Consider the following 23,184-nt stretch of genomic DNA (forward strand, 5'->3'; position numbering starts at 1 on the left):
AGTGGCCTCTGACAAAAGCGATCCTGCGTTTCCTTGAGCGTGGGTATCCGGCAAAACGACTCTACTCGAGGTATCACTATCTTCCACCCGTCGTGGATTCACAGGGGGAGACACTACAGGATCAATGTCCATTCGACCAGACGCAGGGAGACCAACTTCAGAGGGTTCAGAAGTGTTCTGACACATTTGGCTGCTTATTCGTTTCGCTTTGTCGCGGAGCTGTGGGGCGAGCTGATTGGCTCCTTGATGTGCAAGTCTCCGCTTCTTTTTGGAAGGCTTCCTGTTAGGGTTCGCAGTATCATCAACATCCGAAGTGGACTGTTGACTCTGGGGTTGATCCGCCGGGAACACAGCGTCTGCTTCATCCTCAGTACCAGTGGCATCAACCACTGGGGAGTCATCCGTCGTTACCTCCATCTCTGAGTGTGGTAGCGGCGGTGCCGCGTCAGCACTCGGTTCTTTGACGTTATCGGCCAAAACATCATTCAAACGAGGGGCATCTACAGGCGGGGTCGCGGGTGGAAGACCAGAAGCCGCGACAGCGTATGTCAGTGGCAGTGCCGTCGTCACAGGGGGGCTAGCGGCTTCACCGACAGGCATCTGCGTCACCCGTCTTTGTATACATTCAGAGCGCACGTGGCCGGGCGCACCACAGCCGGCACACGTTTTTGGCTGCCCATCATATATGACAATTCCGCGATGTCCACCTACGTAAATATATGAAGGTATGTGCTTCTGTATATCGATCTTAACCTGCCTGACGCCGTTAAGCACCGGAAATTTGTGGGCTTTGGACCAACGCTCCGCAAAATTGTTAATGACCCTCCCGTAAGGTGTCAATGCAGAATTTATTTGCGCGGCTGTTATTTCAAACGGGAGTTCGAAAATACGTGCCGTCCGGATGCCCAGTCCAGCATGCGTAATGCTGACGTCACTGACGGTACCATCGCTATGTTTAAACTTCAGTACACCTCCACTGGACTCTACAATTCTATCACACAGTTCAGAGGACGTTAATTTCACATAAACAACACTAGTCACGATAGAGAAATTTATCCCTACAATGTCATCAAAAGTAATCTTAGCTGTTTCCTCTAACCATGCTTCAACTTCAAACGAATTTGGTTTCGAAAAGTTCCTATCAAAGGTAAACTTCAAGGTATCTTTCCTGTTAGTCGGATTCATAATTCCATATCAGATCCTACAGAACGGAACGAATACTAATAAGCAGACGCTGTAAGCACGCGACTCACCGCCTGACGTAAACACTTCCTGCCGCAGCGCGCTGGCCCTGGAGGTCCGCTCACCACCGCTGCCGCAGGCAGACTGAACGAGCCACCTGCTGCTAGCAGTGAAGGTATCCCAAGCAGTCCACCTCCGAGGAAACACAAAACTTTCATGTAAATCAGGAAGAAAAGCGCTTTCTGAAGGCAGCGCCCACCACTGATGGCAAAGAATATTAAAGGCAATGAATGTAGAGTGAATAATTTCATCGCGCTCTGCAGATGAACAGACGGTGGTGTTTCACTTTCGTCATGTGGTTTCTCAGTGTCAAGGGAAGGCAAATGCACTAAACAAAAGAACACCGGGAATCCGAAACACCAACTCATAACTAAAAGATAGCGGAATATACTGCAAGCAAAACTTCCAAACACGACTCCTGAAGGCGTCTGTGCCTTAAGAATTATTCCGTGCAGCAATGATCATCTACGAAGAGTCAACTGTATGTGTCGCTCCACCACGCAACTTTTTTTGATATCGTTTTACCTAAATTTCCATTACCTGTTTTTTACAAAAATACCGTGTGGCTTTCAACTGGTCTGCTTCGTCCAGCAGCGATAGTAGTAAGTAAACCGACCACAGTATCATTAGAAGTAGGTCAGACACAAAAATCGGAGTTGCTCTGTAGCTCATGTTATTCTGCTTTCAAATGCTTACCTGGAGGGCTGGAAATGCGCGGAACAGCCGCCGGCATGCCAGTAGTCGTCACACGTTTGCACGAAACGCAAGGGCTCGTCCGGGATTTGAACCCGGGACCTCCTGCACCCGAAGCAGGGATCATACCCCGAGACCAACGAGCCTTCTCGAGGCACATGAGTAACGCCTCCGTTCTTGGTATCACCGTGCAGAGCTACTGCTCACCCAGCGTTCTCCCTGGCTGTTGCGGTTTGATTGTTTTTATCGTTGTCTTTTACTATAGCAACTTCTAGAATCGGACGGAGCTCGTAGCCGATGCCCTTGCTTACGCAGGAAAAATCTGTTGGAACTACGGTTTTCCAGGTAGTACAACGGCAAAACCGTCGTTTCCGTGGTGTAGCGGTTATCACGTCTGCTTTACACGCAGAAGGTCCCCGGTTCGATCCCGGGCGGAAGCACGACTTTTTTTAAACCCGTTTTCGGATTCCATTTCCGAGATAACGTCACGTCTGCGTATGCAGGGATAATAAATGTCGTGTGCTACACCGATATCGCGTTATTTTACTGTCAAATGCTCTTGCTCCCATAGTGCACCGGTATTCAGTAACTTTTTTTGATATCGTTTTACCTAAATTTCCATTACCTGTTTTTTACAAGAGTACCGTGTGGCTTTCAACTGGTCTGCTTCGTCCAGCAGCGATAGTAGTAAGTAAACCGACCACAGTATCATTAGAAGTAGGTCAGACACAAAAATCGGAGTTGCTCTGTAGCTCATGTTATTCTGCTTTCAAATGCAATTGTATGGCTGGGAGTAGTGGCGTACTCCTGTAACGCAGTCGTCCGGGAGGCCGTTGCTGTGGGAGACATCTGGGAACAACTACAGATACGGCCGTTTCATTAGCTCAGGAACGACCGCGATGCTCTTATCGAGCTCTGCAGATTGACCAGACTGCAGTGCGGAATTTTCGGCTAGTGGTGGCTCGGGGTTAAGAGAAGTCGGGAGCTGTGAGCAAAACTACATCGGGAAACCGAAACAGACGACTCGTAACGAAAAGATTGCGGAATGTACTGCAAAAGCAAACGTTGGAGAAGACGAACTCTGAAGCCGTCGGTGCTTTAACAATCATTCCGTGCAGCAACGATAATCTGGGAAGAGCGAAGGGCGGGTACCGCTCGACCACACAACAAAATTTTATATAATGTTCTACTTGTTCTACATTTGCGTTTCCAGATCATCAGTAAAATACTGTGTGATTTACACCTGGCTTGCTTCGTCGAAAAGCGATATTAAGAAATACATCGACTGCAACGTCATTAGGGGTCGCGGGTCCGGGCGCCGGCGCGCCAGCGGCGGCCTGTCGGGGCTGCTGGTGCCTCCATGTAGAGCTACCGCTGGGCCCGGGCTCCTTGCCGCTAACGAAGTGATTGCTTTTGGTGACATCATTTGCAATAGCGACTGCGCGAATTGGCGGTAGCTCGTACGGAAAGCAAGAGTAGCTGATGCTACCGAGGACTCGGCCGCGTTCATTGCCGACGACTTCTTGGGCTCTTATTCATGGTGGCATTCAGACAGGCAAGGGTGCTGTCGATTGTTAGGTACGAATGCGAAATTCCTGCATTGTGCGTTTCCGCAAAGTGATTTTTACGCCAAAGTTGCGATCGTCCTCAAGTTGTGTCACATGTGGAGCTCACAGCGTAGCAGTTTCCGTGGTGTAGCGGTTATCACGTCTGCCAACACGCAGAACGTCACCGGTTCGATTCCGGGCGGAAACACATTTTTGTCGCACTCAACAAGACACTTGCTACAATCTCTATGGTGAACATTTAAATCAATTTCAAACGTCCAACCACCAGGCTGCAGATGGCTCAAATGATACATGAAACTCTTTCAGAAGCGGCTACTTGGTTTTTGTGCCTACCTGGAGGGCTGGAAACGCGCGGAACAGCCGCCGGCATGCCAGTAGTCGCCACACGTTTGCACGAAACGCAAGGGCTCGTCCGGGATTTGAACCCGGGACCTCCTGCACCCGAAGCAGGGATCATACCCCGAGACCAACGAGCCTTCTCGATGCACATGAGTAACGCCTCCGTTCTTGGTATCACCGTGCAGAGCTACTGCTCACCCAGCGTTCTCCCTGGCTGTTGCGGTTTGATTGTTTTTATCGTTGTCTTTTACTATAGCAACTTCTAGAATCGGACGGAGCTCGTAGCCGATGCCCTTGCTTACGCAGGAAAAATCTGTTGGAACTACGGTTTTCCAGGTAGTACAACGGCAAAACCGTCGTTTCCGTGGTGTAGCGGTTATCACGTCTGCTTTACACGCAGAAGGTCCCCGGTTCGATCCCGGGCGGAAGCACGACTTTTTTTAAACCCGTTTTCGGATTCCATTTCCGAGATAACGTCACGTCTGCGTATGCAGGGATAATAAATGTCGTGTGCTACACCGATATCGCGTTATTTTACTGTCAAATGCTCTTGCTCCCATAGTGCACCGGTATTCAGTAACTCAGAACGCTCGTAGCCCCATTCTGGCCGGCAAAATTTAGTATCCATTTCTTCAAGACTACTTCAAGTTCGCTTCGTACTGGCTTTCCTGAGCTCTTTGCACTCGCCTTGTCACAACTCTCTTGAAGCGTGAACGTAACTAATAGTGAGAAACTCTTAACTACGCTCAGTCTTGTATCCCACGCTTTGGTTGACGTTGTCGCTAATCAGATGAAGGTAGACTGCTCCACGATTGAGCTTCGTCTCCAATCACGGTGCACACGTTCTGCAAAGACAACCTTTGTTTTCCGTAGCATGCAAGATTACTGTCGGCTCTTCTACAGAAATCGACCTATGTAATTTACTGGTATCAGATTCTTGCCATATCAAACGGTCCCTTCATGACCGTAGGGCCACACACAGCGTGCTGCGGCACGCATCTGTTCTTCATTGCAGAGCTACAAACGTGGGTGAGCTACACCTACTCTTCAGCACGGTCAAAACGGTAGGGCTCGTCCGGGATTTGAACCCGGAACCTTCTGCACCCAAAGCAGGAATCATACCCCTAGACCAACGAGCCACCTGCTGCTAGCAGTGAAGGTATCCCAAGCACTCCACCTCCGAGGAACACAAACTTTCATGTAAATCAGGAAGAAAAGCGCTTTCTGAAGGCAGCGCCCACCACTGATGGCAAGAATATTAAAGGCAATGAATGTAGAGTGAATAATTTCATCGCGCTCTGCAGATGAACAGACGGTGGTGTTTCACTTTCGTCATGTGGTTTCTCAGTGTCAAGGGAAGGCAAATGCACTAAACAAAAGAACACCGGGAATCCGAAACACCAACTCATAACGAAAAGATAGCGGAATATACTGCAAGCAAAACTTCCAAACACGACTCCTGAATGCGTCTGTGCCTTAAGAATTATTCCGTGCAGCAATGATCATCTACGAAGAGCCAACTGTATGTGTCGCTCCACCACGCAACTTTTTTTGATATCGTTTTACCTAAATTTCCATTACCTGTTTTTTACAAGAATACCGTGTGGCTTTCAACTGGTCTGCTTCGTCCAGCAGCGATAGTAGTAAGTAAACCGACCACAGTATCATTAGAAGCAGGTCAGACACAAAAATCGGAGTTGCTCTGTAGCTCATGTTATTCTGCTTTCAAATGCAATTGTATGGCTGGGAGTAGTGGCGTACTCCTGTAATGCAGGCGTCCGGGAGGCCGTTGCTGTGGGAGACATCTGGGAACAACTACAGATACGGCCGTGTCATTAGCTCAGGAACGACCGCGATGCTCTTATCGAGCTCTGCAGATTGACCAGACTGCAGTGCGGAATTTTCGGCTAGTGGTGGCTCGGGGTTAAGAGAAGTCGGGAGCTGTGAGCAAAACTACATCGGGAAACCGAAACAGACGACTCATAACGAAAAGATTGCGGAATGTACTGCAAAAGCAAACGTTGGAGAAGACGAACTCTGAAGCCGTCGGTGCTTTAGCAATCATTCCGTGCAGCAACGATAATCTGGGAAGAGCGAAGGGTGGGTACCGCTCGACCACACAACAAAATTTTATATAATGTTCTACTTGTTCTACATTTGCGTTTCCAGATCATCAGTAAAATACTGTGTGATTTACACCTGGCTTGCTTCTTCGAAAAGCGATATTAAGATATACATCGACTGCAACGTCATTAGAGGTCGCGGGTCCGGGCGCCGGCGCACCAGCGGCGGCCTGTCGGGGCTGCTGGTGCCTCCATGTAGAGCTACCGCTGGGCCCGGGCTCCTTGCCGCTAACGAAGTGATTGCTTTTGGTGACATCATTGAAATAGCGACTGCGCGAATTGGCGGTAGCTCTTACGGAAAGCAAGAGTAGCTGATGCTACCGAGGACTCGGCCGCGTTCATTGCCGACGACTTCTTGGGCTCTTATTCATGGTGGCATTCAGACAGACAAGGGTGCTGTCGATTGTTAGGTACGAATGCGAAATTCCTGCATTGTGCGTTTCCGCAAAGTGATTTTTACGCCAAAGTTGCGATCGTCCTCAAGTTGTGTCACATGTGGAGCTCACAGCGTAGCAGTTTCCGTGGTGTAGCGGTTATCACGTCTGCCAACACGCAGAACGTCACCGGTTCGATTCCGGGCGGAAACACATTTTTGTCGCACTCAACAAGACACTTGCTACAATCTCTACGGTGAACATTTAAATCAATTTCAAACGTCCAACCGCCAGGCTGCAGATGGCTCAAATGATACATGAAACTCTTTCAGAAGCGGCTACTTGGTTTTTGTGCTTACCTGGAGGGCTGGAAATGCGCGGAACAGCCGCCGGCATGCCAGTAGTCGCCACACGTTTGCACGAAACGCAAGGGCTCGTCCGGGATTTGAACCCGGGACCTCCTGCACCCGAAGCAGGGATCATACCCCGAGACCAACGAGCCTTCTCGATGCACATGAGTAACGCCTCCGTTCTTGGTATCACCGTGCAGAGCTACTGCTCACCCAGCGTTCTCCCTGGCTGTTGCGGTTTGATTGTTTTTATCGTTGTCTTTTACTATAGCAACTTCTAGAATCGGACGGAGCTCGTAGCCGATGCCCTTGCTTACGCAGGAAAAATCTGTTGGAACTACGGTTTTCCAGGTAGTACAACGGCAAAACCGTCGTTTCCGTGGTGTAGCGGTTATCACGTCTGCTTTACACGCAGAAGGTCCCCGGTTCGATCCCGGGCGGAAGCACGACTTTTTTTAAACCCGTTTTCGGATTCCATTTCCGAGATAACGTCACGTCTGCGCATGCAGGGATAATAAATGTCGTGTGCTACACCGATATCGCGTTATTTTACTGTCAAATTCTCTTGCTCCCATAGTGCACCGGTATTCAGTAACTCAGAACGCTCGTAGCCCCATTCTGGCCGGCAAAATTTAGTATCCATTTCTTCAAGACTACTTCAAGTTCGCTTCATACTGGCTTTCCTGAGCTCTTTGCACTCGCCTTGTCACAACTCTCTTGAAGCGTGAACGTAACTAATAGTGAGAAACTCTTAACTACGCTCAGTCTTGTATCCCACGCTTTGGTTGACGTTGTCGCTAATCAGATGAAGGTAGACTGCTCCACGATTGAGCTTCGTCTCCAATCACGGTGCACACGTTCTGCAAAGACAACCTTTGTTTTCCGTAGCATGCAAGATTACTGTCGGCTCTTCTACAGAAATCGACCTATGTAATTTACTGGTATCAGATTCTTGCCATATCAAACGGTCCCTTCATGACCGTAGGGCCACACACAGCGTGCTGCGGCACGCATCTGTTCTTCATTGCAGAGCTACAAACGTGGGTGAGCTACACCTACTCTTCAGCACGGTCAAAACGGTAGGGCTCGTCCGGGATTTGAACCCGGAACCTTCTGCACCCAAAGCAGGAATCATACCCCTAGACCAACGAGCCACCTGCTGCTAGCAGTGAAGGTATCCCAAGCAGTCCACCTCCGAGGAACACAAACTTTCATGTAAATCAGGAAGAAAAGCGCTTTCTGAAGGCAGCGCCCACCACTGATGGCAAGAATATTAAAGGCAATGAATGTAGAGTGAATAATTTCATCGCGCTCTGCAGATGAACAGACGGTGGTGTTTCACTTTCGTCATGTGGTTTCTCAGTGTCAAGGGAAGGCAAATGCACTAAACAAAAGAACACCGGGAATCCGAAACACCAACTCATAACGAAAAGATAGCGGAATATACTGCAAGCAAAACTTCCAAACACGACTCCTGAATGCGTCTGTGCCTTAAGAATTATTCCGTGCAGCAATGATCATCTACGAAGAGCCAACTGTATGTGTCGCTCCACCACGCAACTTTTTTTGATATCGTTTTACCTAAATTTCCATTACCTGTTTTTTACAAGAATACCGTGTGGCTTTCAACTGGTCTGCTTCGTCCAGCAGCGATAGTAGTAAGTAAACCGACCACAGTATCATTAGAAGCAGGTCAGACACAAAAATCGGAGTTGCTCTGTAGCTCATGTTATTCTGCTTTCAAATGCAATTGTATGGCTGGGAGTAGTGGCGTACTCCTGTAATGCAGGCGTCCGGGAGGCCGTTGCTGTGGGAGACATCTGGGAACAACTACAGATACGGCCGTGTCATTAGCTCAGGAACGACCGCGATGCTCTTATCGAGCTCTGCAGATTGACCAGACTGCAGTGCGGAATTTTCGGCTAGTGGTGGCTCGGGGTTAAGAGAAGTCGGGAGCTGTGAGCAAAACTACATCGGGAAACCGAAACAGACGACTCATAACGAAAAGATTGCGGAATGTACTGCAAAAGCAAACGTTGGAGAAGACGAACTCTGAAGCCGTCGGTGCTTTAGCAATCATTCCGTGCAGCAACGATAATCTGGGAAGAGCGAAGGGTGGGTACCGCTCGACCACACAACAAAATTTTATATAATGTTCTACTTGTTCTACATTTGCGTTTCCAGATCATCAGTAAAATACTGTGTGATTTACACCTGGCTTGCTTCTTCGAAAAGCGATATTAAGATATACATCGACTGCAACGTCATTAGAGGTCGCGGGTCCGGGCGCCGGCGCACCAGCGGCGGCCTGTCGGGGCTGCTGGTGCCTCCATGTAGAGCTACCGCTGGGCCCGGGCTCCTTGCCGCTAACGAAGTGATTGCTTTTGGTGACATCATTGAAATAGCGACTGCGCGAATTGGCGGTAGCTCTTACGGAAAGCAAGAGTAGCTGATGCTACCGAGGACTCGGCCGCGTTCATTGCCGACGACTTCTTGGGCTCTTATTCATGGTGGCATTCAGACAGACAAGGGTGCTGTCGATTGTTAGGTACGAATGCGAAATTCCTGCATTGTGCGTTTCCGCAAAGTGATTTTTACGCCAAAGTTGCGATCGTCCTCAAGTTGTGTCACATGTGGAGCTCACAGCGTAGCAGTTTCCGTGGTGTAGCGGTTATCACGTCTGCCAACACGCAGAACGTCACCGGTTCGATTCCGGGCGGAAACACATTTTTGTCGCACTCAACAAGACACTTGCTACAATCTCTACGGTGAACATTTAAATCAATTTCAAACGTCCAACCGCCAGGCTGCAGATGGCTCAAATGATACATGAAACTCTTTCAGAAGCGGCTACTTGGTTTTTGTGCTTACCTGGAGGGCTGGAAATGCGCGGAACAGCCGCCGGCATGCCAGTAGTCGCCACACGTTTGCACGAAACGCAAGGGCTCGTCCGGGATTTGAACCCGGGACCTCCTGCACCCGAAGCAGGGATCATACCCCGAGACCAACGAGCCTTCTCGATGCACATGAGTAACGCCTCCGTTCTTGGTATCACCGTGCAGAGCTACTGCTCACCCAGCGTTCTCCCTGGCTGTTGCGGTTTGATTGTTTTTATCGTTGTCTTTTACTATAGCAACTTCTAGAATCGGACGGAGCTCGTAGCCGATGCCCTTGCTTACGCAGGAAAAATCTGTTGGAACTACGGTTTTCCAGGTAGTACAACGGCAAAACCGTCGTTTCCGTGGTGTAGCGGTTATCACGTCTGCTTTACACGCAGAAGGTCCCCGGTTCGATCCCGGGCGGAAGCACGACTTTTTTTAAACCCGTTTTCGGATTCCATTTCCGAGATAACGTCACGTCTGCGCATGCAGGGATAATAAATGTCGTGTGCTACACCGATATCGCGTTATTTTACTGTCAAATTCTCTTGCTCCCATAGTGCACCGGTATTCAGTAACTCAGAACGCTCGTAGCCCCATTCTGGCCGGCAAAATTTAGTATCCATTTCTTCAAGACTACTTCAAGTTCGCTTCATACTGGCTTTCCTGAGCTCTTTGCACTCGCCTTGTCACAACTCTCTTGAAGCGTGAACGTAACTAATAGTGAGAAACTCTTAACTACGCTCAGTCTTGTATCCCACGCTTTGGTTGACGTTGTCGCTAATCAGATGAAGGTAGACTGCTCCACGATTGAGCTTCGTCTCCAATCACGGTGCACACGTTCTGCAAAGACAACCTTTGTTTTCCGTAGCATGCAAGATTACTGTCGGCTCTTCTACAGAAATCGACCTATGTAATTTACTGGTATCAGATTCTTGCCATATCAAACGGTCCCTTCATGACCGTAGGGCCACACACAGCGTGCTGCGGCACGCATCTGTTCTTCATTGCAGAGCTACAAACGTGGGTGAGCTACACCTACTCTTCAGCACGGTCAAAACGGTAGGGCTCGTCCGGGATTTGAACCCGGAACCTTCTGCACCCAAAGCAGGAATCATACCCCTAGACCAACGAGCCACCTGCTGCTAGCAGTGAAGGTATCCCAAGCACTCCACCTCCGAGGAACACAAACTTTCATGTAAATCAGGAAGAAAAGCGCTTTCTGAAGGCAGCGCCCACCACTGATGGCAAGAATATTAAAGGCAATGAATGTAGAGTGAATAATTTCATCGCGCTCTGCAGATGAACAGACGGTGGTGTTTCACTTTCGTCATGTGGTTTCTCAGTGTCAAGGGAAGGCAAATGCACTAAACAAAAGAACACCGGGAATCCGAAACACCAACTCATAACGAAAAGATAGCGGAATATACTGCAAGCAAAACTTCCAAACACGACTCCTGAATGCGTCTGTGCCTTAAGAATTATTCCGTGCAGCAATGATCATCTACGAAGAGCCAACTGTATGTGTCGCTCCACCACGCAACTTTTTTTGATATCGTTTTACCTAAATTTCCATTACCTGTTTTTTACAAGAATACCGTGTGGCTTTCAACTGGTCTGCTTCGTCCAGCAGCGATAGTAGTAAGTAAACCGACCACAGTATCATTAGAAGCAGGTCAGACACAAAAATCGGAGTTGCTCTGTAGCTCATGTTATTCTGCTTTCAAATGCAATTGTATGGCTGGGAGTAGTGGCGTACTCCTGTAATGCAGGCGTCCGGGAGGCCGTTGCTGTGGGAGACATCTGGGAACAACTACAGATACGGCCGTGTCATTAGCTCAGGAACGACCGCGATGCTCTTATCGAGCTCTGCAGATTGACCAGACTGCAGTGCGGAATTTTCGGCTAGTGGTGGCTCGGGGTTAAGAGAAGTCGGGAGCTGTGAGCAAAACTACATCGGGAAACCGAAACAGACGACTCATAACGAAAAGATTGCGGAATGTACTGCAAAAGCAAACGTTGGAGAAGACGAACTCTGAAGCCGTCGGTGCTTTAGCAATCATTCCGTGCAGCAACGATAATCTGGGAAGAGCGAAGGGTGGGTACCGCTCGACCACACAACAAAATTTTATATAATGTTCTACTTGTTCTACATTTGCGTTTCCAGATCATCAGTAAAATACTGTGTGATTTACACCTGGCTTGCTTCTTCAAAAAGCGATATTAAGATATACATCGACTGCAACGTCATTAGAGGTCGCGGGTCCGGGCGCCGGCGCGCCAGCGGCGGCCTGTCGGGGCTGCTGGTGCCTCCATGTAGAGCTACCGCTGGGCCCGGGCTCCTTGCCGCTAACGAAGTGATTGCTTTTGGTGACATCATTGAAATAGCGACTGCGCGAATTGGCGGTAGCTCTTACGGAAAGCAAGAGTAGCTGATGCTACCGAGGACTCGGCCGCGTTCATTGCCGACGACTTCTTGGGCTCTTATTCATGGTGGCATTCAGACAGGCAAGGGTGCTGTCGATTGTTAGGTACGAATGCGAAATTCCTGCATTGTGCGTTTCCGCAAAGTGATTTTTACGCCAAAGTTGCGATCGTCCTCAAGTTGTGTCACATGTGGAGCTCACAGCGTAGCAGTTTCCGTGGTGTAGCGGTTATCACGTCAGCCAACACGCAGAACGTCACCGGTTCGATTCCGGGCGGAAACACATTTTTGTCGCACTCAACAAGACACTTGCTACAATCTCTACGGTGAACATTTAAATCAATTTCAAACGTCCAACCACCAGGCTGCAGATGGCTCAAATGATACATGAAACTCTTTCAGAAGCGGCTACTTGGTTTTTGTGCTTACCTGGAGGGCTGGAAATGCGCGGAACAGCCGCCGGCATGCCAGTAGTCGCCACACGTTTGCACGAAACGCAAGGGCTCGTCCGGGATTTGAACCCGGGACCTCCTGCACCCGAAGCAGGGATCATACCCCGAGACCAACGAGCCTTCTCGATGCACATGAGTAACGCCTCCGTTCTTGGTATCACCGTGCAGAGCTACTGCTCACCCAGCGTTCTCCCTGGCTGTTGCGGTTTGATTGTTTTTATCGTTGTCTTTTACTATAGCAACTTCTAGAATCGGACGGAGCTCGTAGCCGATGCCCTTGCTTACGCAGGAAAAATCTGTTGGAACTACGGTTTTCCAGGTAGTACAACGGCAAAACCGTCGTTTCCGTGGTGTAGCGGTTATCACGTCTGCTTTACACGCAGAAGGTCCCCGGTTCGATCCCGGGCGGAAGCACGACTTTTTTTAAACCCGTTTTCGGATTCCATTTCCGAGATAACGTCACGTCTGCGCATGCAGGGATAATAAATGTCGTGTGCTACACCGATATCGCGTTATTTTACTGTCAAATGCTCTTGCTCCCATAGTGCACCGGTATTCAGTAACTCAGAACGCTCGTAGCCCCATTCTGGCCGGCAAAATTTAGTATCCATTTCTTCAAGACTACTTCAAGTTCGCTTCATACTGGCTTTCCTGAGCTCTTTGCACTCGCCTTGTCACAACTCTCTTGAAGCGTGAACGTAACTAATAGTGAGAAACTCTTAACTACGCTCAGTCTTGTATCCCACGCTTTGGTTGACGTTGTCGCTAATCAGATGAAGGTAGACTGCTCCACGATTGAGCTTCGTCTCCAATCACGGTGCACACGTTCTGCAAAGACAACCTTTGTTTTCCGTAGCATGCAAGATTACTGTCGGCTCTTCTACAGAAATCGACCTATGTAATTTACTGGTATCAGATTCTTGCCATATCAAACGGTCCCTTCATGACCGTAGGGCCACACACAGCGTGCTGCGGCACGCATCTGTTGTTCATTGCAGAGCTACAAACGTGGGTGAGCTACACCTACTCTTCAGCACGGTCAAAACGGTAGGGCTCGTCCGGGATTTGAACCCGGAACCTTCTGCACCCAAAGCAGGAATCATACCCCTAGACCAACGAGCCACCTGCTGCTAGCAGTGAAGGTATCCCAAGCAGTCCACCTCCGAGGAACACAAACTTTCATGTAAATCAGGAAGAAAAGCGCTTTCTGAAGGCAGCGCCCACCACTGATGGCAAGAATATTAAAGGCAATGAATGTAGAGTGAATAATTTCATCGCGCTCTGCAGATGAACAGACGGTGGTGTTTCACTTTCGTCATGTGGTTTCTCAGTGTCAAGGGAAGGCAAATGCACTAAACAAAAGAACACCGGGAATCCGAAACACCAACTCATAACGAAAAGATAGCGGAATATACTGCAAGCAAAACTTCCAAACACGACTCCTGAATGCGTCTGTGCCTTAAGAATTATTCCGTGCAGCAATGATCATCTACGAAGAGCCAACTGTATGTGTCGCTCCACCACGCAACTTTTTTTGATATCGTTTTACCTAAATTTCCATTACCTGTTTTTTACAAGAATACCGTGTGGCTTTCAACTGGTCTGCTTCGTCCAGCAGCGATAGTAGTAAGTAAACCGACCACAGTATCATTAGAAGCAGGTCAGACACAAAAATCGGAGTTGCTCTGTAGCTCATGTTATTCTGCTTTCAAATGCAATTGTATGGCTGGGAGTAGTGGCGTACTCCTGTAATGCAGGCGTCCGGGAGGCCGTTGCTGTGGGAGACATCTGGGAACAACTACAGATACGGCCGTGTCATTAGCTCAGGAACGACCGCGATGCTCTTATCGAGCTCTGCAGATTGACCAGACTGCAGTGCGGAATTTTCGGCTAGTGGTGGCTCGGGGTTAAGAGAAGTCGGGAGCTGTGAGCAAAACTACATCGGGAAACCGAAACAGACGACTCATAACGAAAAGATTGCGGAATGTACTGCAAAAGCAAACGTTGGAGAAGACGAACTCTGAAGCCGTCGGTGCTTTAGCAATCATTCCGTGCAGCAACGATAATCTGGGAAGAGCGAAGGGTGGGTACCGCTCGACCACACAACAAAATTTTATATAATGTTCTACTTGTTCTACATTTGCGTTTCCAGATCATCAGTAAAATACTGTGTGATTTACACCTGGCTTGCTTCTTCGAAAAGCGATATTAAGATATACATCGACTGCAACGTCATTAGAGGTCGCGGGTCCGGGCGCCGGCGCACCAGCGGCGGCCTGTCGGGGCTGCTGGTGCCTCCATGTAGAGCTACCGCTGGGCCCGGGCTCCTTGCCGCTAACGAAGTGATTGCTTTTGGTGACATCATTGAAATAGCGACTGCGCGAATTGGCGGTAGCTCTTACGGAAAGCAAGAGTAGCTGATGCTACCGAGGACTCGGCCGCGTTCATTGCCGACGACTTCTTGGGCTCTTATTCATGGTGGCATTCAGACAGACAAGGGTGCTGTCGATTGTTAGGTACGAATGCGAAATTCCTGCATTGTGCGTTTCCGCAAAGTGATTTTTACGCCAAAGTTGCGATCGTCCTCAAGTTGTGTCACATGTGGAGCTCACAGCGTAGCAGTTTCCGTGGTGTAGCGGTTATCACGTCTGCCAACACGCAGAACGTCACCGGTTCGATTCCGGGCGGAAACACATTTTTGTCGCACTCAACAAGACACTTGCTACAATCTCTACGGTGAACATTTAAATCAATTTCAAACGTCCAACCGCCAGGCTGCAGATGGCTCAAATGATACATGAAACTCTTTCAGAAGCGGCTACTTGGTTTTTGTGCTTACCTGGAGGGCTGGAAATGCGCGGAACAGCCGCCGGCATGCCAGTAGTCGCCACACGTTTGCACGAAACGCAAGGGCTCGTCCGGGATTTGAACCCGGGACCTCCTGCACCCGAAGCAGGGATCATACCCCGAGACCAACGAGCCTTCTCGATGCACATGAGTAACGCCTCCGTTCTTGGTATCACCGTGCAGAGCTACTGCTCACCCAGCGTTCTCCCTGGCTGTTGCGGTTTGATTGTTTTTATCGTTGTCTTTTACTATAGCAACTTCTAGAATCGGACGGAGCTCGTAGCCGATGCCCTTGCTTACGCAGGAAAAATCTGTTGGAACTACGGTTTTCCAGGTAGTACAACGGCAAAACCGTCGTTTCCGTGGTGTAGCGGTTATCACGTCTGCTTTACACGCAGAAGGTCCCCGGTTCGATCCCGGGCGGAAGCACGACTTTTTTTAAACCCGTTTTCGGATTCCATTTCCGAGATAACGTCACGTCTGCGCATGCAGGGATAATAAATGTCGTGTGCTACACCGATATCGCGTTATTTTACTGTCAAATTCTCTTGCTCCCATAGTGCACCGGTATTCAGTAACTCAGAACGCTCGTAGCCCCATTCTGGCCGGCAAAATTTAGTATCCATTTCTTCAAGACTACTTCAAGTTCGCTTCATACTGGCTTTCCTGAGCTCTTTGCACTCGCCTTGTCACAACTCTCTTGAAGCGTGAACGTAACTAATAGTGAGAAACTCTTAACTACGCTCAGTCTTGTATCCCACGCTTTGGTTGACGTTGTCGCTAATCAGATGAAGGTAGACTGCTCCACGATTGAGCTTCGTCTCCAATCACGGTGCACACGTTCTGCAAAGACAACCTTTGTTTTCCGTAGCATGCAAGATTACTGTCGGCTCTTCTACAGAAATCGACCTATGTAATTTACTGGTATCAGATTCTTGCCATATCAAACGGTCCCTTCATGACCGTAGGGCCACACACAGCGTGCTGCGGCACGCATCTGTTCTTCATTGCAGAGCTACAAACGTGGGTGAGCTACACCTACTCTTCAGCACGGTCAAAACGGTAGGGCTCGTCCGGGATTTGAACCCGGAACCTTCTGCACCCAAAGCAGGAATCATACCCCTAGACCAACGAGCCACCTGCTGCTAGCAGTGAAGGTATCCCAAGCAGTCCACCTCCGAGGAACACAAACTTTCATGTAAATCAGGAAGAAAAGCGCTTTCTGAAGGCAGCGCCCACCACTGATGGCAAGAATATTAAAGGCAATGAATGTAGAGTGAATAATTTCATCGCGCTCTGCAGATGAACAGACGGTGGTGTTTCACTTTCGTCATGTGGTTTCTCAGTGTCAAGGGAAGGCAAATGCACTAAACAAAAGAACACCGGGAATCCGAAACACCAACTCATAACGAAAAGATAGCGGAATATACTGCAAGCAAAACTTCCAAACACGACTCCTGAATGCGTCTGTGCCTTAAGAATTATTCCGTGCAGCAATGATCATCTACGAAGAGCCAACTGTATGTGTCGCTCCACCACGCAACTTTTTTTGATATCGTTTTACCTAAATTTCCATTACCTGTTTTTTACAAGAATACCGTGTGGCTTTCAACTGGTCTGCTTCGTCCAGCAGCGATAGTAGTAAGTAAACCGACCACAGTATCATTAGAAGCAGGTCAGACACAAAAATCGGAGTTGCTCTGTAGCTCATGTTATTCTGCTTTCAAATGCAATTGTATGGCTGGGAGTAGTGGCGTACTCCTGTAATGCAGGCGTCCGGGAGGCCGTTGCTGTGGGAGACATCTGGGAACAACTACAGATACGGCCGTGTCATTAGCTCAGGAACGACCGCGATGCTCTTATCGAGCTCTGCAGATTGACCAGACTGCAGTGCGGAATTTTCGGCTAGTGGTGGCTCGGGGTTAAGAGAAGTCGGGAGCTGTGAGCAAAACTACATCGGGAAACCGAAACAGACGACTCATAACGAAAAGATTGCGGAATGTACTGCAAAAGCAAACGTTGGAGAAGACGAACTCTGAAGCCGTCGGTGCTTTAGCAATCATTCCGTGCAGCAACGATAATCTGGGAAGAGCGAAGGGTGGGTACCGCTCGACCACACAACAAAATTTTATATAATGTTCTACTTGTTCTACATTTGCGTTTCCAGATCATCAGTAAAATACTGTGTGATTTACACCTGGCTTGCTTCTTCGAAAAGCGATATTAAGATATACATCGACTGCAACGTCATTAGAGGTCGCGGGTCCGGGCGCCGGCGCGCCAGCGGCGGCCTGTCGGGGCTGCTGGTGCCTCCATGTAGAGCTACCGCTGGGCCCGGGCTCCTTGCCGCTAACGAAGTGATTGCTTTTGGTGACATCATTGAAATAGCGACTGCGCGAATTGGCGGTAGCTCTTACGGAAAGCAAGAGTAGCTGATGCTACCGAGGACTCGGCCGCGTTCATTGCCGACGACTTCTTGGGCTCTTATTCATGGTGGCATTCAGACAGGCAAGGGTGCTGTCGATTGTTAGGTACGAATGCGAAATTCCTGCATTGTGCGTTTCCGCAAAGTGATTTTTACGCCAAAGTTGCGATCGTCCTCAAGTTGTGTCACATGTGGAGCTCACAGCGTAGCAGTTTCCGTGGTGTAGCGGTTATCACGTCTGCCAACACGCAGAACGTCACCGGTTCGATTCCGGGCGGAAACACATTTTTGTCGCACTCAACAAGACACTTGCTACAATCTCTACGGTGAACATTTAAATCAATTTCAAACGTCCAACCACCAGGCTGCAGATGGCTCAAATGATACATGAAACTCTTTCAGAAGCGGCTACTTGGTTTTTGTGCTTACCTGGAGGGCTGGAAATGCGCGGAACAGCCGCCGGCATGCCAGTAGTCGCCACACGTTTGCACGAAACGCAAGGGCTCGTCCGGGATTTGAACCCGGGACCTCCTGCACCCGAAGCAGGGATCATACCCCGAGACCAACGAGCCTTCTCGATGCACATGAGTAACGCCTCCGTTCTTGGTATCACCGTGCAGAGCTACTGCTCACCCAGCGTTCTCCCTGGCTGTTGCGGTTTGATTGTTTTTATCGTTGTCTTTTACTATAGCAACTTCTAGAATCGGACGGAGCTCGTAGCCGATGCCCTTGCTTACGCAGGAAAAATCTGTTGGAACTACGGTTTTCCAGGTAGTACAACGGCAAAACCGTCGTTTCCGTGGTGTAGCGGTTATCACGTCTGCTTTACACGCAGAAGGTCCCCGGTTCGATCCCGGGCGGAAGCACGACTTTTTTTTAAACCCGTTTTCGGATTCCATTTCCGAGATAACGTCACGTCTGCGCATGCAGGGATAATAAATGTCGTGTGCTACACCGATATCGCGTTATTTTACTGTCAAATTCTCTTGCTCCCATAGTGCACCGGTATTCAGTAACTCAGAACGCTCGTAGCCCCATTCTGGCCGGCAAAATTTAGTATCCATTTCTTCAAGACTACTTCAAGTTCGCTTCATACTGGCTTTCCTGAGCTCTTTGCACTCGCCTTGTCACAACTCTCTTGAAGCGTGAACGTAACTAATAGTGAGAAACTCTTAACTACGCTCAGTCTTGTATCCCACGCTTTGGTTGACGTTGTCGCTAATCAGATGAAGGTAGACTGCTCCACGATTGAGCTTCGTCTCCAATCACGGTGCACACGTTCTGCAAAGACAACCTTTGTTTTCCGTAGCATGCAAGATTACTGTCGGCTCTTCTACAGAAATCGATCTATGTAATTTACTGGTATCAGATTCTTGCCATATCAAACGGTCCCTTCATGACCGTAGGGCCACACACAGCGTGCTGCGGCACGCATCTGTTCTTCATTGCAGAGCTACAAACGTGGGTGAGCTACACCTACTCTTCAGCACGGTCAAAACGGTAGGGCTCGTCCGGGATTTGAACCCGGAACCTTCTGCACCCAAAGCAGGAATCATACCCCTAGACCAACGAGCCACCTGCTGCTAGCAGTGAAGGTATCCCAAGCAGTCCACCTCCGAGGAACACAAACTTTCATGTAAATCAGGAAGAAAAGCGCTTTCTGAAGGCAGCGCCCACCACTGATGGCAAGAATATTAAAGGCAATGAATGTAGAGTGAATAATTTCATCGCGCTCTGCAGATGAACAGACGGTGGTGTTTCACTTTCGTCATGTGGTTTCTCAGTGTCAAGGGAAGGCAAATGCACTAAACAAAAGAACACCGGGAATCCGAAACACCAACTCATAACGAAAAGATAGCGGAATATACTGCAAGCAAAACTTCCAAACACGACTCCTGAATGCGTCTGTGCCTTAAGAATTATTCCGTGCAGCAATGATCATCTACGAAGAGCCAACTGTATGTGTCGCTCCACCACGCAACTTTTTTTGATATCGTTTTACCTAAATTTCCATTACCTGTTTTTTACAAGAATACCGTGTGGCTTTCAACTGGTCTGCTTCGTCCAGCAGCGATAGTAGTAAGTAAACCGACCACAGTATCATTAGAAGCAGGTCAGACACAAAAATCGGAGTTGCTCTGTAGCTCATGTTATTCTGCTTTCAAATGCAATTGTATGGCTGGGAGTAGTGGCGTACTCCTGTAATGCAGGCGTCCGGGAGGCCGTTGCTGTGGGAGACATCTGGGAACAACTACAGATACGGCCGTGTCATTAGCTCAGGAACGACCGCGATGCTCTTATCGAGCTCTGCAGATTGACCAGACTGCAGTGCGGAATTTTCGGCTAGTGGTGGCTCGGGGTTAAGAGAAGTCGGGAGCTGTGAGCAAAACTACATCGGGAAACCGAAACAGACGACTCATAACGAAAAGATTGCGGAATGTACTGCAAAAGCAAACGTTGGAGAAGACGAACTCTGAAGCCGTCGGTGCTTTAGCAATCATTCCGTGCAGCAACGATAATCTGGGAAGAGCGAAGGGTGGGTACCGCTCGACCACACAACAAAATTTTATATAATGTTCTACTTGTTCTACATTTGCGTTTCCAGATCATCAGTAAAATACTGTGTGATTTACACCTGGCTTGCTTCTTCGAAAAGCGATATTAAGATATACATCGACTGCAACGTCATTAGAGGTCGCGGGTCCGGGCGCCGGCGCGCCAGCGGCGGCCTGTCGGGGCTGCTGGTGCCTCCATGTAGAGCTACCGCTGGGCCCGGGCTCCTTGCCGCTAACGAAGTGATTGCTTTTGGTGACATCATTGAAATAGCGACTGCGCGAATTGGCGGTAGCTCTTACGGAAAGAGAGAGTAGCTGATGCTACCGAGGACTCGGCCGCGTTCATTGCCGACGACTTCTTGGGCTCTTATTCATGGTGGCATTCAGACAGGCAAGGGTGCTGTCGATTGTTAGGTACGAATGCGAAATTCCTGCATTGTGCGTTTCCGCAAAGTGATTTTTACGCCAAAGTTGCGATCGTCCTCAAGTTGTGTCACATGTGGAGCTCACAGCGTAGCAGTTTCCGTGGTGTAGCGGTTATCACGTCTGCCAACACGCAGAACGTCACCGGTTCGATTCCGGGCGGAAACACATTTTTGTCGCACTCAACAAGACACTTGCTACAATCTCTACGGTGAACATTTAAATCAATTTCAAACGTCCAACCACCAGGCTGCAGATGGCTCAAATGATACATGAAACTCTTTCAGAAGCGGCTACTTGGTTTTTGTGCTTACCTGGAGGGCTGGAAATGCGCGGAACAGCCGCCGGCATGCCAGTAGTCGCCACACGTTTGCACGAAACGCAAGGGCTCGTCCGGGATTTGAACCCGGGACCTCCTGCACCCGAAGCAGGGATCATACCCCGAGACCAACGAGCCTTCTCGATGCACACGAGTAACGCCTCCGTTCTTGGTATCACCGTGCAGAGCTACTGCTCACCCAGCGTTCTCCCTGGCTGTTGCGGTTTGATTGTTTTTATCGTTGTCTTTTACTATAGCAACTTCTAGAATCGGACGGAGCTCGTAGCCGATGCCCTTGCTTACGCAGGAAAAATCTGTTGGAACTACGGTTTTCCAGGTAGTACAACGGCAAAACCGTCGTTTCCGTGGTGTAGCGGTTATCACGTCTGCTTTACACGCAGAAGGTCCCCGGTTCGATCCCGGGCGGAAGCACGACTTTTTTTAAACCCGTTTTCGGATTCCATTTCCGAGATAACGTCACGTCTGCGTATGCAGGGATAATAAATGTCGTGTGCTACACCGATATCGCGTTATTTTACTGTCAAATGCTCTTGCTCCCATAGTGCACCGGTATTCAGTAACTCAGAACGCTCGTAGCCCCATTCTGGCCGGCAAAATTTAGTATCCATTTCTTCAAGACTACTTCAAGTTCGCTTCATACTGGCTTTCCTGAGCTCTTTGCACTCGCCTTGTCACAACTCTCTTGAAGCGTGAACGTAACTAATAGTGAGAAACTCTTAACTACGCTCAGTCTTGTATCCCACGCTTTGGTTGACGTTGTCGCTAATCAGATGAAGGTAGACTGCTCCACGATTGAGCTTCGTCTCCAATCACGGTGCACACGTTCTGCAAAGACAACCTTTGTTTTCCGTAGCATGCAAGATTACTGTCGGCTCTTCTACAGAAATCGACCTATGTAATTTACTGGTATCAGATTCTTGCCATATCAAACGGTCCCTTCATGACCGTAGGGCCACACACAGCGTGCTGCGGCACGCATCTGTTCTTCATTGCAGAGCTACAAACGTGGGTGAGCTACACCTACTCTTCAGCACGGTCAAAACGGTAGGGCTCGTCCGGGATTTGAACCCGGAACCTTCTGCACCCAAAGCAGGAATCATACCCCTAGACCAACGAGCCACCTGCTGCTAGCAGTGAAGGTATCCCAAGCAGTCCACCTCCGAGGAACACAAACTTTCATGTAAATCAGGAAGAAAAGCGCTTTCTGAAGGCAGCGCCCACCACTGATGGCAAGAATATTAAAGGCAATGAATGTAGAGTGAATAATTTCATCGCGCTCTGCAGATGAACAGACGGTGGTGTTTCACTTTCGTCATGTGGTTTCTCAGTGTCAAGGGAAGGCAAATGCACTAAACAAAAGAACACCGGGAATCCGAAAACACCAACTCATAACGAAAAGATTAGCGGAATATACTGCAAGCAAAAAACACGCGATCTAGTGTAATGCGTCTGTGCCTTAAGAATTATTCCGTGCAGCAATGATCATCTACGAAGAGCCAACTGTATGTGTCGCTCCACCACGCAACTTTTTTTGATATCGTTTTACCTAAATTTCCATTACCTGTTTTTTACAAGAATACCGTGTGGCTTTCAACTGGTCTGCTTCGTCCAGCAGCGATAGTAGTAAGTAAACCGACCACAGTATCATTAGAAGCAGGTCAGACACAAAAATCGGAGTTGCTCTGTAGCTCATGTTATTCTGCTTTCAAATGCAATTGTATGGCTGGGAGTAGTGGCGTACTCCTGTAATGCAGGCGTCCGGGAGGCCGTTGCTGTGGGAGACATCTGGGAACAACTACAGATACGGCCGTGTCATTAGCTCAGGAACGACCGCGATGCTCTTATCGAGCTCTGCAGATTGACCAGACTGCAGTGCGGAATTTTCGGCTAGTGGTGGCTCGGGGTTAAGAGAAGTCGGGAGCTGTGAGCAAAACTACATCGGGAAACCGAAACAGACGACTCATAACGAAAAGATTGCGGAATGTACTGCAAAAGCAAACGTTGGAGAAGACGAACTCTGAAGCCGTCGGTGCTTTAGCAATCATTCCGTGCAGCAACGATAATCTGGGAAGAGCGAAGGGTGGGTACCGCTCGACCACACAACAAAATTTTATATAATGTTCTACTTGTTCTACATTTGCGTTTCCAG

General features: G+C 49.0%; 23 non-coding genes across 23 annotated transcripts; 8 read left to right on the plus strand and 15 right to left on the minus strand.

The window, feature by feature from the left end:
- Window positions 1-2,009: 2,009 nt before the first annotated feature.
- Trnap-cgg (transfer RNA proline (anticodon CGG)) lies at window positions 2,010-2,081 on the minus strand. The gene has a single exon. It is a non-coding gene; the product is annotated as a tRNA-Pro (tRNA).
- Window positions 2,082-2,302: 221 nt separating this feature from the next.
- On the plus strand, window positions 2,303-2,375 carry Trnav-uac (transfer RNA valine (anticodon UAC)). The gene has a single exon. It is a non-coding gene; the product is annotated as a tRNA-Val (tRNA).
- A 1,532-nt stretch (window positions 2,376-3,907) lies between these two features.
- Window positions 3,908-3,979, minus strand: Trnap-cgg (transfer RNA proline (anticodon CGG)). Its single transcript has one exon. It is a non-coding gene; the product is annotated as a tRNA-Pro (tRNA).
- Window positions 3,980-4,200: 221 nt separating this feature from the next.
- On the plus strand, window positions 4,201-4,273 carry Trnav-uac (transfer RNA valine (anticodon UAC)). Its single transcript has one exon. It is a non-coding gene; the product is annotated as a tRNA-Val (tRNA).
- Window positions 4,274-4,909: 636 nt separating this feature from the next.
- Window positions 4,910-4,981, minus strand: Trnap-ugg (transfer RNA proline (anticodon UGG)). Its single transcript has one exon. It is a non-coding gene; the product is annotated as a tRNA-Pro (tRNA).
- Window positions 4,982-6,769: 1,788 nt separating this feature from the next.
- Window positions 6,770-6,841, minus strand: Trnap-cgg (transfer RNA proline (anticodon CGG)). Its single transcript has one exon. It is a non-coding gene; the product is annotated as a tRNA-Pro (tRNA).
- Window positions 6,842-7,062: 221 nt separating this feature from the next.
- Window positions 7,063-7,135, plus strand: Trnav-uac (transfer RNA valine (anticodon UAC)). Its single transcript has one exon. It is a non-coding gene; the product is annotated as a tRNA-Val (tRNA).
- A 636-nt stretch (window positions 7,136-7,771) lies between these two features.
- Window positions 7,772-7,843, minus strand: Trnap-ugg (transfer RNA proline (anticodon UGG)). Its single transcript has one exon. It is a non-coding gene; the product is annotated as a tRNA-Pro (tRNA).
- A 1,788-nt stretch (window positions 7,844-9,631) lies between these two features.
- Window positions 9,632-9,703, minus strand: Trnap-cgg (transfer RNA proline (anticodon CGG)). Its single transcript has one exon. It is a non-coding gene; the product is annotated as a tRNA-Pro (tRNA).
- Window positions 9,704-9,924: 221 nt separating this feature from the next.
- Trnav-uac (transfer RNA valine (anticodon UAC)) lies at window positions 9,925-9,997 on the plus strand. The gene has a single exon. It is a non-coding gene; the product is annotated as a tRNA-Val (tRNA).
- Window positions 9,998-10,633: 636 nt separating this feature from the next.
- Window positions 10,634-10,705, minus strand: Trnap-ugg (transfer RNA proline (anticodon UGG)). The gene has a single exon. It is a non-coding gene; the product is annotated as a tRNA-Pro (tRNA).
- A 1,788-nt stretch (window positions 10,706-12,493) lies between these two features.
- On the minus strand, window positions 12,494-12,565 carry Trnap-cgg (transfer RNA proline (anticodon CGG)). Its single transcript has one exon. It is a non-coding gene; the product is annotated as a tRNA-Pro (tRNA).
- Window positions 12,566-12,786: 221 nt separating this feature from the next.
- Trnav-uac (transfer RNA valine (anticodon UAC)) lies at window positions 12,787-12,859 on the plus strand. The gene has a single exon. It is a non-coding gene; the product is annotated as a tRNA-Val (tRNA).
- Window positions 12,860-13,495: 636 nt separating this feature from the next.
- On the minus strand, window positions 13,496-13,567 carry Trnap-ugg (transfer RNA proline (anticodon UGG)). Its single transcript has one exon. It is a non-coding gene; the product is annotated as a tRNA-Pro (tRNA).
- Window positions 13,568-15,355: 1,788 nt separating this feature from the next.
- On the minus strand, window positions 15,356-15,427 carry Trnap-cgg (transfer RNA proline (anticodon CGG)). Its single transcript has one exon. It is a non-coding gene; the product is annotated as a tRNA-Pro (tRNA).
- A 221-nt stretch (window positions 15,428-15,648) lies between these two features.
- On the plus strand, window positions 15,649-15,721 carry Trnav-uac (transfer RNA valine (anticodon UAC)). The gene has a single exon. It is a non-coding gene; the product is annotated as a tRNA-Val (tRNA).
- A 636-nt stretch (window positions 15,722-16,357) lies between these two features.
- Trnap-ugg (transfer RNA proline (anticodon UGG)) lies at window positions 16,358-16,429 on the minus strand. The gene has a single exon. It is a non-coding gene; the product is annotated as a tRNA-Pro (tRNA).
- A 1,788-nt stretch (window positions 16,430-18,217) lies between these two features.
- On the minus strand, window positions 18,218-18,289 carry Trnap-cgg (transfer RNA proline (anticodon CGG)). Its single transcript has one exon. It is a non-coding gene; the product is annotated as a tRNA-Pro (tRNA).
- Window positions 18,290-18,510: 221 nt separating this feature from the next.
- Window positions 18,511-18,583, plus strand: Trnav-uac (transfer RNA valine (anticodon UAC)). Its single transcript has one exon. It is a non-coding gene; the product is annotated as a tRNA-Val (tRNA).
- A 637-nt stretch (window positions 18,584-19,220) lies between these two features.
- Trnap-ugg (transfer RNA proline (anticodon UGG)) lies at window positions 19,221-19,292 on the minus strand. The gene has a single exon. It is a non-coding gene; the product is annotated as a tRNA-Pro (tRNA).
- A 1,788-nt stretch (window positions 19,293-21,080) lies between these two features.
- On the minus strand, window positions 21,081-21,152 carry Trnap-cgg (transfer RNA proline (anticodon CGG)). The gene has a single exon. It is a non-coding gene; the product is annotated as a tRNA-Pro (tRNA).
- A 221-nt stretch (window positions 21,153-21,373) lies between these two features.
- Trnav-uac (transfer RNA valine (anticodon UAC)) lies at window positions 21,374-21,446 on the plus strand. The gene has a single exon. It is a non-coding gene; the product is annotated as a tRNA-Val (tRNA).
- Window positions 21,447-22,082: 636 nt separating this feature from the next.
- Window positions 22,083-22,154, minus strand: Trnap-ugg (transfer RNA proline (anticodon UGG)). The gene has a single exon. It is a non-coding gene; the product is annotated as a tRNA-Pro (tRNA).
- Window positions 22,155-23,184: the final 1,030 nt, after the last annotated feature.

Source organism: Schistocerca gregaria, chromosome 2 (assembly GCF_023897955.1).
Source record: "Schistocerca gregaria isolate iqSchGreg1 chromosome 2, iqSchGreg1.2, whole genome shotgun sequence".
Lineage (NCBI taxonomy): Eukaryota > Metazoa > Arthropoda > Insecta > Orthoptera > Acrididae > Schistocerca > Schistocerca gregaria.